Source organism: Trichosurus vulpecula, chromosome 8 (genome assembly GCF_011100635.1).
Source record: "Trichosurus vulpecula isolate mTriVul1 chromosome 8, mTriVul1.pri, whole genome shotgun sequence".
NCBI lineage: Eukaryota > Metazoa > Chordata > Mammalia > Diprotodontia > Phalangeridae > Trichosurus > Trichosurus vulpecula.
The window spans coordinates 99,962,097-99,978,234 of NC_050580.1; the positions used below are offsets into that span (position 1 = coordinate 99,962,097).

General features: G+C 40.5%; 1 protein-coding gene across 2 annotated transcripts in view; it reads left to right on the top strand.

Annotated features, from left to right (window-relative positions):
• Positions 1-16,138, top strand: part of AFAP1L2 (actin filament associated protein 1 like 2) — a 147,400-nt gene that overhangs the window by 57,726 nt on the left and 73,536 nt on the right. The window lies entirely within an intron of this gene.

Sequence of the window (16,138 nt, forward strand, 5' to 3'; positions counted from 1 at the left end):
TCTGGTGAGGTAGGCTGATAGGGAGACACCATAGTACAGTGGAAAGAGGGCTGACCTTGGAGTCCATGGACCTGACATCAAATCCTAACTCTGCCACTAATTAGCTTTGTTACCTTGGGCAAGTCACTTGGGCCTCAGTTTCCTCACCTGTAAATTGAGGGTGATGGATGATTAGATGACCCATGCATCTATGACTTTTTGGTTCTGAAATTCCTACTTTAACAGGACAGTTTGGGGACCTTTTTAAGGAGTGAGGGAAATGCTAGAATCTGATCTCCACATAGACAACTGTTTTGTTCCCCCCACCCCATTCTCTACTCTTCTTTTACTTATTCTCCTAGTAAATATGCCTTCTAATTATTTTTGTAGTAATGTTGATGTATCCAAATGAGTCATTCATGTACTTCCCTTAGTCTTGGGAAGGGGTGAGGGATCATGGAATACAGTGAAGTTAGCCGTCCCAGAACACACAAATGAATCTAGAACTACACATAACCATAGGAGATGTGCCCCCTGCCCTTTACATGCTTAACATTGAAGAGAGAAATATGAACCCAATCAGTGAGCATTTATTCAGTACCTTATATGCACCACACACAATGCGAGGTTCTGGGAATACAAATAGAAGCAGGAAATAATCTCTTTTGCAAGGATCTTACTTTCTAATGAGGAAGACAATAAAAACATGCACGTGCATGTGTGTGTACGTGCAGAATAAATACAAAATAGTTAAGTCCAAGGTAATTTGGGAGGGGGACACTAACAGTAGGGGGAATCAAGAAGGGATTCATGTAGAAGGCAGTGCTTGAGCGAGTATCAAAGGAAGGAAGGAAAGGATTCTATGAGGTGGTAGGGAGCCTAGGGCAAATACATGTGGACTTTATAAGTGTGTGTGTGTGTGTAAAGCCAACGTTTGTGTATATACATGTAGGTATGTGTATGTTCATTTAATGCATTGGGGTACATGCCTTACAGGTTATCTATATACAGACTTCACTTTGTTCCAACTCCCACTTGCACTGATGAATCAGGTTTACCCAGAGCAAGACTAGCTACATCTTCCCTGCAGTATCTGGGGGATTTTCTTGAGGAGCTGAACTGTTGTTCTGACGTTCTCTGTCCCCATTCTTGTATATTCTCCTCAATGTCAATAACCAGTTATAGTTAGTATCTCTTATATCATTGATTGACCTGGTGATTAGTGTCCCAGTATCAATTACCCAATTAATATCAATTAGCTTTTTTAAAGATATTTACTGAGAAGATATGGCAAGAAGAGAAGTACAAATATACCCCCCCTGAACTGGGGACATGCTTTCCCATCTCACTTCGGTCTCTGGGGAGAGTGAGTTTAAACTTAAAGTGGTGGCTACAAAGTAGTTTAGTCCATCAAGTTCACTTCCAAATGGAGCATAGCCAATGGAAGGAGTCAGTTCTGAGTGGAATGGCTGAAAGTCTCACATTTAAGGAAGAGGATAGTTAATATTTTAGCCTCCATAAAGCCTGAGCTATATCATAAAGTTTAAAGTTAACCCTCCCCCTCCCCACTTAAAACTTGCGCATGTACCACATAAACCCATATTCTGCATCTTGCCTGTAACTGCTGTCTTCTAGTTTGGGGTTAAGGTGTTAGATTAAGAATCTTTCCTTGTTTCAAGAATGTGAGGTCAGTTATCCCTGCCAGTGGGGATAGATGTCCAAACTTTGGGGTTTTTCTTAGAATTGTTTTGTAAGGGGGTTTTTAGGGGCATTTCTTAGAATTGTATTTAAACTGCCTGTCTGCTCTTTATAACTGGCCTCCCCACCCCCACCCCCCTTCCACCCCTGGGGTAGGCAATGCCCAGGTCTTGAGAGAGACTTCCAAATAAAGCCTCTGGCTTTACCTTTGATTGTTATTTCATTTGGGGAGAATTATTGTCCCACACAGTTCCTTGTAAGACGTAGTGTCTCAGAGTCAATTCACTTGTGTGTGAGGTCAAGCAGGTTGCTTCACTGGGCCTTGTTGGTATTTTAGCTGGTTTGGCTACCCAGAAGCTCACTGGTGACTCTCCTGGTCTTTTGAAGCTAACAGGGTCGCAGCCTAATTCATTCCTTTCTCCAATATTTCACCAAAGGACAGAAAAAAATATAAAGAGGCAAATAGGGGGGCCATGTTCAAAGTCTTATGTCAGCCTGATTGGCAAGGTAAGCAGCTGGCAACAGAAGGCCACTGCCACCACTGCTACTACCTCTCCTTTCCCACAGTCTTAAGGAAGTCCCTTGCCTCTATCACCACCAGAAAAGAAAGACAGGGAGTTGCTCCATGAGTGTCTTTTCTATGCATTCTCAATCACAGATCAACAGCCAGAGGGGCCTTTTTCTTAACTTTGTGATACAGGGGCAGGAAACATGGTGGAATACCTGGGTATATTCCAAAGTCTGCTTGGCAAATTGCATCAGAGTATGCTGAACATGCTTGTAAAACCAGGTTCTCATTGGTCAATCCCTTGTTGTCACGTTGAACCATATTATAGGAAATGATGGAAATGATGGAAATTGGCTTTTTAAAGAAATGGTTTGTGTCGAAATCTATCTTGCCCTACAGGAAAGTAAGGGGGGAGGTGATGGAGGGGTGATAGAAGGGAGGACAGACTGGGGAAAGGGGTAATCAGAATGTGTGCCATGTTGGGGTGGGGGGGAGGGGAGAGATGGGGAGAAAATTTGTAACTCAAAATACTGTGGAAATGAATATTGAGCACTTGGGGCAGGTAGGAGGCCCAGTGAGTAGAGTGCTGGCCCTGGAGTCAGGAGGACCTGAGTTCAAATCCGGCCTCAGACACTTGACATATGTACTAGCTGTGTGACCTTGGGCAAGTCACTTAACCCCAATTGCCCTGCCAAAAAAAAGCAAAAAAAAAATATTGAAAACTAAAAATAAATTAATCTTAAAGGGGAAAAAAAAATAAAGGAATGGTATGTAAATCACTCCAGAAAGTGAAGAATCCTTTGGAAAAACTAATATTTATTTATTTTTGAATGTGTGTGAACCTGGATTTTATATATTAGATTTACTTAAAGCAAAGCGTCTATTAATGCAAACGCTAGACATGAGTTTGAGGAATGATAAAAGAACTGAAGGGGAGAATATAGAGTATCCTGGGGCTTGTCATGCCTGCACAGAAGCTCCCATACTCCCAAGTTGTTGAGGGCTGTTTTTTTCACTTGGAAAGTATTTCACTCCTTTGGACAAGGAGTCATTTGGCAGGTGGCATTCTCTTTGACAGAGTATAGAAACTTTCTGAAAACAAACCTTTCCTCAAGGATCCTGAATCAAAGTACTTAGATTCACCAAAAAAGTATACCCACTGACTTGTAGACAGAGCTAGTTTTTGTGAAATGTTTTTCTTTTATTCAGTCAACAGACAATACAAAACAAAGGTGACCACCTTCATGGTTTTCATCATCATCATTCATCATTAGGTCACAGAATTTAGAGTGAGAAAAGTACCATAGAAGTCAGCTAGTCCAGTGTCCTCATTCCTGAAGCTCAGAAAGGTGACAGACAACCCAGATCATACTGTTGATAAATAGCATAGCCAGCATTCAAACCTGGGTCTTCTGGCTCTAAACTCAGTGGTCTTGACCGTATATAACAGCAGGTTCTGTCTAGTAGAGTGATAGAAGACAAAAGTGCCAATAACCACCATAGGGGACAGAAGGTGGTGTATCATAAGTCCTATAAGAAAGCACCTAGCAAAGTGCCATGTACAACATCGATGACCTTGAACAAGGCCCTTAGTCCTTCTGGCTTCAGTTTCCTCATCTTTATTATGATGCATGTCTAGAATCCCAGGCTGAGATCCCTTGAGCTCAGGAGTTCTGAACTCCAGTGGGCTTTGCCAGTTTAGAAGCTGCACTATGTTTGGCATTAATATGGCAAGGCTAGTTAGTAGGGTGCGACCAGGTTGCCCACAGAAGGGCGAAACTACCCAGGCCAGGAGGGGTGTATGTGTGTATTAGAGAGGAGGGGTCAAAGAGGAGAAAAGAGCAAGAAGGGGACAGGGGGAGAGAAAGAGAAGGAGCATAGGAAAGAAAGAGGAGGTGGAGAGGGGAAAGGGAGGGAAGGGGAGGAGGAGAGAGAAAAAAAGGGGGAGAGGGAGAAAGGAGAGGTAGAAAGGAAGGAAGGAAAAGTATGAATATAAGAAATGTACACATCTGACTATTTTAATATTGGAGGGGAAATCATGCTCTATTGTGGGCCTCCAGAAAATGCAGCTGAATAAATATAAATATGTGTGTAAAACAGCAGGGAAACAGTTGAAGAATAACTTTTTTGGTGTGATGAGAAGTTTAAGGGTGTGAACCCAGTGACCAAAAAACAAGATTACCTCAAGATGAGAAAACCTGGGGGAGGAGGCCAGCTGAAGAGACAAAGCTTCTTAATGGTCACAGCCAATGAATTGAACAGTTGAACTGAAGCAGATTTGCGTGGGCCTTGGAAGTTTTAAACAAGAATCTTATTGACGAGCTGTCAGCCCTGACCAGAGAACTCTGAACTTTAACAGAACAGTGATGGAAAGCACTCACAAGGGCCTTCAGTTTCCAGAATGAACAACATAATTATTACCCCAACCCTTCCACTGGAAGATGAGGAAAAGCAATAAAAAAGAAAAAATGTGGGGGAGAAAGGAAATATGAAAGTCCTCCCTACAGCCATTCAGTGATACAGACATGTTCTGCTAAGGAATGGCCTGTTATTCTGAACTCGATATGGCCTAGTTGGAGAAAGAAGGACCACAGGGGTATGGGAGACTGTTACAACCTTCCCCTTGATGACTGTCATTTCTGAGGCTTTATTGTTTATTTTTTCCTAAATACTTATAAGGACCAGTCAATAAAAAGTTGAGCACATTACTATGTGTTAGGCACTGAGAATATATACTGTCCTCAGGAAGCTTACTATGTAGTTGAAAAGAGAATATACACATACATTAAATCTTAATAAATAATACAGATGTGAATAAATGTATAATAAATGTCAAGTGAATAGACAAGTGCTTCAGGAGTTTTAAGGAAGGCGAAATCACTTTGGGTTAGGGTGGTCTGAAAAGAGTTCACAGAGAGGGATTGGAGCTGATCCTTGAAGGAAGGGTACCAACCTACCAAAATTCCACAAGCACTTTAAGATTTGTAAAATACTTCCCCGTTATAGTCCTGTAACATAGGTATTATAAGTATCCTCTTTTTACAGAGAAGGAAACTGAATCTTTTTTTAAATTTTTTTAAATTCTAATTAATTTATTTTTATTTTAGAACATTCAGTTCCACAAGCTTTTGAGTTTTACATTTTCTCCACCTCCCTCCCTTCCTCCCTCCCCGAGATGGTATGTGATCTGATATAGGCTCTACATATACATTCATATTAAACATTATCACATTAGTCATGTTGTAAAGAATTATAACCAATGGAATGAATCACAAAAGAAAGAAGAAACAAAACAAAAAGGAGAGAGCAAATAGTATGCTTCGATCTGCATTCAGATTCTGTAACTCTTTTTTTGGATGTGGATAGCATTTTCCATTATGAGCCTTTTAGAGTTGTCTTAGAACCTTCCATTGCTGAGAAGAGTCAAGTCTATCAAAGTTAATGATCACACGATGTACTGTAACTGTGTACAATGTTCTTCTGGTTCTGCTCCCCTCACTCAGCATCAGTTCATAGAAGTCTTTCTAGGTTTTTCTAAAGTCTGCCTGCTCTTCATTTCTTATAGCACAATAGTATTGTATTACATTCATATACCACAACTTGTTCAGCCATTCCTCAATTGATGAGCATCCCCTCAATTTCCAATTTTTTGCCACTGTGCTATAAATATTTTTGTACATGTGGGTCCTTTTCTCATTTGTATGATCTCTTTGAGATACAGCCCTAGAAGTGGTATTGCTGAATCAAAGGGTATGCACATTTTTATAGCCCTTTGGGCATAGTGAGGAAACTGAATCTTACAACCATTGGTGGGGGGAACCATGATGAGTAAGATTTGGTTGGGTGAAAAAGAAGGGAGAAGACTTTTCTAGTTTTTATCTACTACAAGAATACTCTTCCCTGATAACTGAATGAATCTAGCATTTTCTCTCTTAGGGGACAGTCTAGACATCCTGTTCCAATGCTTAATCATGTCATGGAGTTGACACTGAGTTCTCCAAGGCTACTCCAGTTCAGATTAGTACAAATAATGAATCCCCATTGGGGAGTCACATTCTTTGAGTTTGCACTATATATTTCTACTAGGCTAGAACCAATTGCCATGATTTATATAGTTAAACCTTGAATACTGCAAATTTAGAATTCAAGAGGGATAAAATGTTTTGCTGACTGATAACCTGGTTGTATAAACTCTGATAGATCCCACCAGTCTGGAGAGGGTTTTGAATGTGGGCTTGGTGATGGGTTGTATTTTAGCAGGCTGACCAGATTAGATCTCAGAGCTAAGTTCTAGATTATCTAAAGGGTGTGGAATTTTTTTGTCCATAGCAGTTCTCAAACACTAAATTCTAGAGAAGTTGCCATCTGTGTGGAGGGATCGATGGGCTCATAGAGAAGGAGCTGGAAAGAGATGTTCTCCTGAGAGAGCATCTAGTCCAGTGTCCTTGTGATGAGCAAACTGAAGCCCGGCCAGGTGATTTCCCCAGGGTCACATGGATAGTATGTAGGAGAGCTGGGATTTGAATTGAGGTTCCCTGACTCCAAATCTGGTGCTCTATCCATTGCACCACAGTATCACATCAAAAAAATTGGAGGGTTTTCTTTAAAGTATTTACATACAGGGCAGTTGTTTTTTTTTGGGGGGGGATTAATAATAGCTACTCTTAGCTGGCATATATGTATATAGCCATTTAAGTTTTGCAAAGTACTTTACAAATACTAGGTCATTTTAGCCTCATAACAACCCTGCCAGTAAGTGCTATTACTATCTCCATTTTACAGATGAGGAAACTGAGGCAGACAGCAGTTAAAAGACTTGCCCAGAGGTGCACAGCCACTGAGTGTCTGCAGCTTCTTGACTTCAGGTCCATTGCTTTATTGCACCAACTAACTGCCCCCAATTAAGAAATTAAGGTGATAGGGCCATAACTTCAGAGCTGGAAGAGATCTCAAAGGTCCCTTACTCCAAGAGGTTAAGTAACTTGCCCAAGGTTACAAAGTAAGTATCAGTCAGAACTTGAACCCAGATTCTGTGACTCCAGATCTGTAATTTTTTCTGCTGTTCCAAGTGGCTCTGTAGATCAAGGTGATCTATAGAAGTTACTATGCTTGTAAGAAATATAGCTCATATCTTCAGACCAGTCTTACCTTACTAGCTCTGTCAAACTCAGGCTTGAGGATAGGATTCAAGCCTTTATTTGCTAAGACAGAAGTTGTCCTTGAAAGCTGGCTGGGACCTATGTAGTACATGTAATAGTTCTCATGTGACCCAGAAATTACTGGGTTAATCTTTGTGAACTAATAAATCAAGACTCAAATGAAAACTAGAGGGAAGGGGGTAATGGTTTGTGTCTGTACCAAATGAGCCTTTTTTCTGTTTCATATGAGAAACAACTATTTCAAAGCAGGGAAGCATGAATGAAGTATAACTTGGACTTGTAAAGCATTAATTTCTTGACCTTCAATCAAGGGCAAAGCTGAAAGGAAAGAAGAGTACAGAAGACCCTTTTAATTACTATCAGGTGTCCTTATTTAATGACTATGAACTGAGTTCTAAGGCTGATCTCTGCTGTCCCTTGGTCTGGTAAATCAGAATTTCAGGAATCTCAATGAGGAAGAGTGACTTTCTGTAGATTCAATGCTGTCCTAATTTCCTCCTGTTTGCCCCTAAATCATGGGAATCTGCCTAATCAGCTGTTTTGATCTTACACGATCATCCTTGCAGTGACCAGACTGCAGATGTGTCCTTGGAAGGCTTCCCTTCTCCTTTGTGGAGACCATCAGGGTCTGTTGCCAAGAGGTCGTGTGTGGATCTGCTCATGTGTCATCAAGTGTCTGAGTTCCAACCCAAGAGAAGAAAAGGCCCTCCTAGCAACCTCCCAGTTGCTGGCTTCTGTGCTTAGGATCACGTGGGCAGTGGGTTGTTTTGCAGGAATTAATTAGGTAGGGTTACTGGAAAAGGCAGCTTTTAGGAAGTTACAGCCTCAGGAATGTGCCGGTCAATTCAAGGGGAAAAGAAACTGTTTCAGTTTTTGTTTGCATAAAAACACAATGTGTGTAAAAAGGAATAGGAAAATCTTAAAAGCCTGAGAGGATTTGGTAGGCTCTGACTCCCATCTTTGCTATAATCTGGCTTTCAGAAGAGAGAAACCTTCACATTAATGCACTTAGTCTACTTGAATGTAAAGCAAGGGGAAGTTTTCCTGTTTTCCCTCCATTTATTATTATTTTGCCTAGTTTTATCCCATCAATCTTAGGAGCATGGATCACAGACCTTTATTTAGAATGGACCTCCAAGGGAGCCTCATCTTACAAATCTAGAGGGACCTCATTTTACAAATAAGGTAACTGAGATCTCAAGAGTGTGACAAGGTCACAAAGGAAGTGACAGAAGCAGGGTTTGAATTTGGGTTCTTTGTGTCCAAAGCCTTTTCACAGTGTCATGGTGCTCTTTAGCTCCATGAATGTCTTCATTGCATTAAAAAATTCCCAGATATCTGAAAAGAACCATCCTTTCAAATCTCACCTTTCATTCAAGACCTCATTTGATTTCCACCTTTTCCATGAAGACCTCCCCAACCTGCTCCAGCCAGGCACTGACTTCTGAATACCAGGAGCAGTGATGTCAAACTCAAATAGAAATGGAAAGATCCCTGTGGACAGCATATTGACTTAAAAAACTACAGATTTGGGGCAGTTAGATGGTACAGTGAATAGAGCACTGGCCCTGGAGTCAGGAGGACCTGAGTTCAAATCCAGCATCATACACTTGACACTTATGAGCTGTGTGACCTTGGGAAAGTCACTTGACCCCAATTGCCTTGCCTCTGCACCAAAAAAAAATCCAAAAAAACCCTACAGATTAACATTGTTTATGCTGTATTTAAAAAATTTTGTTAAACTTTTCCCCATTACATTTTGATTTGGTTCAAGTCACACTGGGGAGTTTGCTGGTGGGGGCCTTTTGGCAGCAATTTGGCACCTCTGGTCTAGGGTACCTCAAGTAGTTTTGGTACTATAGAATGTTAAAGGTACAGGTGGGCCTCAAAGATGAGTGTGCAGTAATGGAAGCAGTCCTGAGCTTGAACTCAAGAGAAACCTAGCTTCAGATTCCAGCTCAGAGGCATACCAGTTGTATGAGTATGAGTAAGTCTAATTGTCCTCTCAATGTCTTGGTCTCTTCATATGTACAAAGGTGGGGGCGGGAGGGAGTCTTATGCTATTTACTCCTGCCTACACACTCACCCTCAGTTGTGAGAAAAAAAAAAAACATTTTAGGAAGTGAGTGTTGTATACTACTTTTGGAAATAGGACCAGGGTCAATCCCACCCCTGCTGGGTATTACCTACGTAAAATGAATTGTGGAATAAGACCCAGGTCTTCTGACTCCCAGGCTCTTTCCAATCTGCTGTAACCCTATGACTCTTATGCTCTATTGTTTTATCCAGTAATTATTCCACATGTATCGGTCTTCTTTCCAAGAGTGTCACCTTCTCAAGACAGGGGCCCTCTCATGTCTCCCTTGAATTCTTCTCATTGCTAAGCCTACTACTTGGGTATATTCAAGTCAATTCGGTTAACATTTATTATTAAGCGCCTACTATGTGCCAGACACTGTGCTAAGCACTTTCTTAGTAGCATCACAAAACAGAACCTGATTGATGTTAACTAAGATTGTTATAAAGGCACCTTTGAAACGAGTGCTTATTGTTTGGGTTCAGTCTGTAGTTCATTTTACTTCTTGGACTGATGCTGAGTTGATGCTCCTAACAAACTTCGGTCAGTTACAGGGCTTGAAAAGATTTAAATAAAAGTTAAAGACTTTGAAATGAAAATTTTTTTAAATGGGAGCTAATGAAAGTGCTCCGCTGACACTGAAGGACAGAGACCAGACAGCCACCGGCTCTGCTTTCCTTTCTCTGTCTTCTCCGTCCGGGATTACCCACTTGGTTTTTTTCCTTGCTTTGCACTTGGTGCCCTCTCTACTCTGTTCTTGAAATAATAAGGGTCATCATCAATCTTGCTGCTCAACGTTTTTCATAGTTCACTTTGAAGGAAATTCTATCCCCTTGGTTTGAACTGATAGAAGTAAATTCTCTGAACTCTGATATCTCAGAGAGAGAATTCAGTCCTTTATGTTTACTATTTGTATTTGATGAGAGAGAGAGAGAGAGAGAATATGAGAAAGAACCAGCTGACGGCTGATACGTCTCTGTATGTCATCCAGTCTTTGCAGGGTGAGTTAGTTTTTTCCTTCATATTCATTCTGAAGACTGGTTAGGTTCTTCTCATAAACACCCCGAGTCCAAATTTGTTGTTATTCACATTTTCTCCCTTTATCACTGCTTCCTTATTGAAACATACAAATTCCTCTTCCCCTCCTCTGTTCCCACGTTCCTGTGTTTCCTCCCCCCAACCCTCCCACCCTACTGGAGTGAATGGAGATATTCATTTCAGGGAGAGTTTATTTTTGCAGGTATCAAGTTCAGAAGCAAACTATCCCACTAAGATCAAAGAGACTTCTGAATAGAAACAGGCCATGGAGGCATTCCTTTTGGGTCAGGAAAAGACGCTGATTTCTTCCTTTAATGAGATGCATGAGGAGACAGTCTTGAAAGGAGCCCTGATGCTCTGGTTTCTCTGAACTGTAAATATACTGTAAAACTGCACATCACTGCCTGAGGACCATCCAAGCACAGTGGATAGAGAACCAGCCTTGGAGCCAAAGAGACCTTGGTTGAGTTCCCAGCTCTGACACACTGACTGGGTGATCCTGGCCAGGTCATTTAATGTCAAAGAACTCCCAAACAAGACTCTAATCCTAAGAGTTGCAAAACCTTTGTTGATCTGCAGATGAGGACTTTGTTTACCAAGAGTACCTTTTACTGAACCTTATTGGATACAGGTCCAGCCTAGCTTCTGGGGTGTGGTGGTCAGTGGGGCACTTAAAGATCTTTTTTCTTAACAACAGGGCTCAACAGCCTCTCTGTAGGTGCTCAATGAATATGAATGAGTAAGTTTCACCAATAGAGTACAGAAAATAATTACTTATGTATGCCACTAACAGGATTGAGGCATAGGCAAAGTGAGGAGGAAAATTGTAGAGAGGTGGATGAGAAACATAGAAAGGAAAGAAGCACTGAACTGATCTTCACATTATACCCTAGACTGTCTTTCTTTACCTAGAAATGCCAATTCCGGCCAGAGAGCCACTTACTATAGCAAATTCAGAAGTACAAAACATAGAATCAAAGAGAGAGCCTGAATGCCCAAGCCAGTGGAACCTCAGTTTCTTATAAATTGAGGAGACAGTTGTATTATATGAGGAAGGAATTGCATTATATAAGGTGTTCCTGACTTGGACCATGGTTGGGAACCCAGGAGGTATGAGAAGCTCATCAAGAGGAAATGGATGGAATATTTTTTTTGAAGATTAATGAATTTATTTTTAGTTTTCAACAATCATTTCCACAAGATTTTGAGTTACAAATTTCCTCCCCATCTTTCTCTTCCCTCCACCCCAAGATGGCATGTATTCTGATTGCCCATTTCCCCAGTCTGCCCTCCCTTCTATCACCCCACTCTCTCCCCCTTATTCCCTTCCCCCTTACTTTCTTATAGGGCAAGATAGATTTCTATACCCCATTGCCTGTATATCTTATTTCCCAGTTGCATGTAAAAACAATTTTTAACATCTGTCTTTAGAACTTTGAGTTCCAAATTCTCTCCCTTCTTCCTCAGCCCCCTCCTTTAGACAGTGATTCAATATAATAATATATAACCATAATAGTCATGTTGTGAAAGACTAACTATAGTTTCCTGCATCCTATGCTGTCCCCCATTTATTCAGTTTTCCCCTTTGACCCTGTGAAATGGATGGAATATTTGCTAATAAAGTTTTTTTAATTACTTAATCTATTTTCATATGCATGTGCTTTATGAACTTTAGGTTTTAATTTCCTTTCATATTGAATAAGGGATATAGCAAGGTTTTCTGAAGGCCAGTGAGTATAGGGACTGGAAAATGTTGAGAATTACTGGATTAGATGACCTTTAAGGTCTTATCTAACTGTAACATTCTATGAGTTTATGAGATGCATCAGAAGAGAATGAAATACCTTATCTTAGAGCAAGGAGTTCCAGGAAGGGGTTGGGAAGGGTAGTTAGAGATTAAAACCATCCTTCACAAATTAACTCTAGAAGAAAGTGTTCACTGATAATGACCTTGTCAACTGGAGGTACATGTTGGAATTCTGGACCTCCTAAAGCTAGTCCCTTTCCAGACTCCTGGGAGGTGTTTTACTATTGTGGTAGTAATTGGGTTGATCTGGCATTTTTACTTACATGAATTACTCAGCCAGAACCAGATTTTAAAGTGGTTCTGAGAAACTCTTGCTTTCTATATCTTGTCAAATGAATCCCACATTTATACTTTGCTTTTCCTTGGGCAATAGCTTATAATTTGTCTCTCATTTTCCCCATCCTTATGAAAGGGACATGGAGAGAGGCCATTTAAATGACATGTAGTATATTAGGCTATGATTTGCAGTTCGATTCAACAGACTGTTATTAAGCACTTACTCTACCAAAGACCTTGTGCTAGTCACTGGGGTTACCAAGGTGAAAAACGAAATGGCTCGAGCCATGAGCTTACAAACAAACAGGTGGGGAGCGGAGGCTATGGCATGTACACAGATATAAGTATGAACAAAATAGAAAGTGATAAGGGGGGAAGGGTGGTAAACCTCATGCTCTAAAGAAATTGGAGGAGGGAGAGATCACCTTCATCTGAGAAGGCAGAAAGAGAGGCAACGAGGGAAGGCTGGATGGCAATTGTAGCACCTAAGCTGGGTCTTGGGCACATCACTGCCTCTGATCTGCCAAGCCAAGTCCATACTGCTCTGCTTGGTATTGAAGGCCCTCAGCAATCTGACCCCACTCTTTCCTGCTGTTACTCTCTTCCACATATTCCATGTTCTCCCAAAACAAATGGTGCTCTGTCCCCTTTTTTCAAACTTCAAAAAGTATTCACTTCACTTCATATCCTAGCAATTATTGAAACATCCCCATGCACGTATACTTCACAATTATCTTTATCAATTTATACCACTTTTTATCACAATTTAGAAATTTTTATCAATTTATTTATCATCTTTCCATACTGAAAAATGCTAACTTTTTTGTTCACCACTGCCTTGATCATTTTAGTTGCCCTACCCTGGAACCTCTCCAGTTCCAATATATCTTTCTTGAAGTGGAATGACAACTTCTGGGTGGAATGGCATGGCTTTGGCTTTTGTCCTTTGTCTTGAACTTATGATTTCATGAAGGAGGGGGTAGGAGGAGGGGCAACTTCTTATGTGGAAACCCCATCTGCCAATTGTTGTTCAGCAACTCATCGAATGTATTTTTAGAGGGTTGCCTAGGACACTGAGGAGTTAAATGACTTACCCAAGGTCACACAACCAGTATGTGTCAGAAGGAGAACTCAAACCCAGATCTTCATGACTCCAAAGTTGGCTGTCTACCCTCTCTTGCCATGCAGCCTATGTATACATTCTTCCTAGTGATGGACTGTTGTGAATAACTTTTTGGTTGAAGTAGTCCAAGGGATAGCCTACAGTGATTTCATGATCTTTTTTCTTTGGTATTAACTCACATCATAAGGTTGTAGACTTAGGGTTGGAAAGGACCTTACAGGCTATTGAGTTTAACCTCTCATTTTACATAGGAAGAAACTGAGGCCCAAAGAGATTGAATAAATTGCCCAATGGAACACAGATAGTTAGTGATAGAGGTGGGGTTTTGAACCTGGGTCCTCTGATTGCAAATCCAGTGCTCTTTCCACTGTTCCACACTGCCTTACAACTAATAGTTGGAAACTAGTATCCTGTAAGTATAATTAGGGGTATTTTTTCATCAATGTAATGACATTGGATTTACTTATCTTTGTCCACGTTTCTATGTATTCATATAGTCTCTTACACTAGGACATACTCTATAGATTGGCCTAGTAGAATCAAGATTGGCCTTGGAATTAGAAGAACTTGGTCCAAGTCAGTTCTCTGATGCTTATTAGCCAAGGGAACTTTGGACAGAGCCTTTCTAGCCCAGTGTCCATAGCCATAACTCTGGGAAGCAGCCCTTTGGGATATGCAGCCAGGCCACTGCTCCTGGAGAGGCTACAGTCACAGTTACTAAAGAGCTAGAAAAGAGAGTTCTTGCCCCAAAGTCCTTGGCGTACTGTAAAACAGTCCTACATCAGAAAGTGGTATCATTTTATCAGTAAATATCACATTAAAGAATAATTAACATCTGCTTTGCTACTGCAACCTAAGGACCATGGGACTTTTCCTTCTGGCTTGTAGCAAAAACCTTCTGTACATGCAGACTCTCCCATTATAATGTGAACTCTTTGAGAGCAGGGACAGTCCTATTCTTCTATCATACAGATAGGGATACACCCCAGCTTAACATAGTGCTTTTCCAATAATAAGCGCATATTAAATATTTCATTAATTTCACTTTTCTGATACCTGATTTGCCTTTTACCAAGGCTATGAAGATCAAATTGTTTAGCATAGTACCTGACCTAGAGATTCATGATAGACATCTGTGAACAAATAATATACAGGGTGTCCCAGAAGTCTTACTGCAGTTTTAAACTTTAATGGCAACTAAAATGATCAAGGCAGTGGAGACATCAAAAAAGTTAGCATTCTTTGGTCCCAAAATTCTTAGTGAAGTTCTAAGCTACTGCACTAAAACATTTTGGGACATCATGTATATATAAATATATAAAATATTTTGTCAGTCATGAATGAAATACATAATGAATAACATGCTTGTGCCAGGTGTACTCATGTTTTATCCCCAGTAGGTTGGCATGATGCCCTAGCATAACTTAGTGTCATCTCTACACTAGAACCATTCTGCTTCTTGTTGATTACTTATAAAAATGCCCAAGAAAGAAGCTCATAGAAGCTGTCAATTACTGTGAGACTTCATTGTCTATACTTTTCCCTGCAAAAAAGTGCCAGTTTCTCCCTACTATTTAGTCTGAGCTCTGGCCAAAAATTAATTCTTGTCCATCAAATTCAGAAAAGCCTGGTATGGTCTGCTTCTCATATAAGAAATGCAGTAGTGGATAAACGAGTCTTCCAGGTGATGAAAAAGTGGTTGTGTTTTATTTTGAGGATGAGAATGACTCATCCATACAAGTATCGGGCTACATTCATTCAGACTCTGAGGAAGGAAGGTTTTGAAATCCTATGTGTTACTCTTTGGTTGTATAAATTAAGAAAAGAAGAAAAGAAATCATCAAATGCCATGAATTCTAAGGAACCCCATTTCCTAATTTGTAAAATGTGTGTATTTGGGGGCAGGGGTTGCCCTCGGCAGTCTCTAAGGGTGCTTCCAACTCTTAACATTCCATCCAAGATTTCTGAGTTCTAATGCCACAACTCCACAGAACCTGTCAAGTGTTTATTTTCATTGACTTTCCTGAAATTATATGCCACCTAGTGGTCAGGACTAGACTAGCAATTCTTTTTTTCTTACAAGAGGGTCCCTGGGGTAGTTTGTAATCCAAAGGTGAACAGGTTGAAGAACTCTCTTGGATCTCCTTCTTATTACCAAGCCAGGCCCAAACTTAGAATCAGAGAATGTTTAGAGCTAGAATGACCCATATTATTAAACCTCTTAATTTACAGCTAAATGATGTCATGGCTAGAGAACCAGACTTGGAATCAGATAGACCTGAGTACAAATCCTGTTTCAGACAAATTATTATTATTAGGAAACTGAGTCACAGAGACACATGAAGATTCTCACCCCAAAATCACAGATTGACAATGTCAGGACTAGAACCTGGTCTCCTGGCTCAGTCTACTCCTCCTTTCAGTCAGCATCCCACACAGCCTTTCTTTTACACTGTTATTATAATTGTTTCTT